This window comes from Sinocyclocheilus anshuiensis, unplaced genomic scaffold (assembly GCF_001515605.1).
Source record: "Sinocyclocheilus anshuiensis isolate Anshui unplaced genomic scaffold, SAMN03320099.WGS_v1.1 scaffold200, whole genome shotgun sequence".
NCBI lineage: Eukaryota > Metazoa > Chordata > Actinopteri > Cypriniformes > Cyprinidae > Sinocyclocheilus > Sinocyclocheilus anshuiensis.
The window spans coordinates 1,548,541-1,550,887 of NW_015558595.1; positions in this window are offsets into that span (position 1 = coordinate 1,548,541).

Consider the following 2,347-nt stretch of genomic DNA (forward strand, 5'->3'; position numbering starts at 1 on the left):
TTTTTTTTAAACGAAGCATTAACACATGTTAGACTGCACCCCATAAACACAATCAAGCCTAGAAAAAAACCAATGAACCACCCCTTTAAGGTTCAGGAACTAGACTACCAGCAAACCAACACTAACAGGTAGCAACAAGCTTTTTTTTGAGACACTTATCTTTCCTTATCTTAAGATGCACATCATCATGCTTTCAGGTTTATATACAATTTAAGATTACAATTTTTTTTTTAATCAATTAAAATATCAGGTAGCACTGGATATTTATTTGTTTTATTAAATATTTCAACATTAATGTCTGCCAATCATTCAAATCGTCAATTTTTATGACCGTTTTAGTAATTTTGTTGTTTTGACATTTTTATTGATTAATATTATGTAGATTGTTAATATCATGTGGCTTTATTTTTATTTTAGTTTTAACTTTATTCATTTTAGTACTTCAACCTAAACTTATTTCAGTTAGTTTTCAAGGCAACATTTCTATTTTTTTTTTATTTGTCATATAATATCCATATTTTATTTCATTTTTATTGCAATTACTGGAACTTTCATCATTAGGGGACTATTTTACAGTCAATCAGATTGCCCCGTCTAAATGGGTAGTTTGTGGACAGAATAAAAAAAAAGAAATGGGTTGTCCAATACAGAGTTTATCCCTTGTGACAAACATATCACACAGCTTCCTGTTTGTCTTCAATGAGTTTGGGCAGGTGCTGTCGTACAGTGCAACAGGAACATCATACCCAAATGTCGCGCCCATCAGCTGTGATACAAACAGTGTCTGGTTGACACAGCCAGAAGACCAATTACATACAATATGAGCATATAAAAGACTGTGTATATACAGTATAATGGAAGTGCTGATATTAATCTGCAGAGTGAATTATCCCTCTTTACCCCATCCCTCCTTAACGGATAGGTGTTGTTAAATGGGGGTAAGATGTTATAGAGTCAGCACTTTGGCCCATGTATGTGAGCATGCTGAAAGCTCAATGGGGCTTTGCCCACACCGCTGGTGCAGATCAGAGCCTTGCGTGTGTTTGAGCAGAGAGCACGACTCTTTCATCTGCAGCAGTGTGTTTACATTGGGCCTCTGCTCTGTATAATGATCAGCTCTGAGAGACTCAATCCACACCTTCCTTGAAAAAGTTAAAATGCCCAAGTGGCCGCGATGTGAAAAGAAAGGCCCCTCTAATGGATTCTGACTCATTAGCAAGGAGATACTGTATTTACATCATGTGCATTATCCTCTATTACTAATCACCCATGCACACAGATCACTGCTTTGAAGAAATCTTCTCCACTAAAGCTATTCAAACGTCAGATTGACTAAGATTAGGAGACTTTTTTTCTGTTTAACTTCTTTGGAAAGACATTTTAGCACGGAGGCAGAGGGCAAACTTAGCTCGGTGACTGATGTTAGAGAGACAGTTAGGCCAGAACTGTACACTACATAACAGGGTTGGGCAAAATTCAAAATCAAAGAACTGGCTCTCTTTTAGCTTATGCGTATGAATTTGAATTGTATTGACCACGCTGAATAAGATCTCTAATAAGAAAAAGATGGGTACACACAGGTGCATTCTGGGTATTCTACCTGCATATAAGGCATGTAAACCTTCAAACTTCAAAACTTAAAGGGGTCATATGATGTGATTTCAAGTTTTCCTTTCTCTTTGGAGCGTTACAAGCTGTTCGTGAATAGATAAGATCCCTAAAGTTGCAAAGACTAAAGTCTCAAACCCAAAGAGATATTCTTTATAAAAGTTAAGACTGGTCCACGCCCTCCTAAAATGCCTCGTTTAAACACGCCCCCACATGTCTACGTCACGATGTGGGAAGATTTGCATAACGCCACCCAAATGTTCACGCAAAGAAAGATGTCGTAACTTTATTGTTGCTGCCACCGCCGCGCAATGTTGTGAAGACGCTGTGTGTTTCATTGCAAAAGCAAAAATACTTTGTTTGGCCTTCCAAAAGAGGACACAACTAGAAATCAGTGGTTAAGCTGTATTTACAACACTGTTCCAGAACAGTTCAACCCAAATATTCAGATGTGTGCAGCGCATTTTATGGAGGACTGTTTCCTGATCCTCGGAGAGTAGACTTCAATGCCGGCTGTTCTGACTCACAGTCTGTAAATACGTTTTCATATTTAAAGAATTTGCCACTGATGATTCGAACGCGGGTTTTGAGCAGTGTAGAGTAGCGCTTGTTGTTTGTCATTTCTCCGATCACAAATGCAGACATGGTTTTATGTTTACACGGCGCGATGCAATGCAACGCTTAAAAAGACAGTATAAAGTCATTATAATCAGTAATTATGTCCCCACTAAAGGGGGGG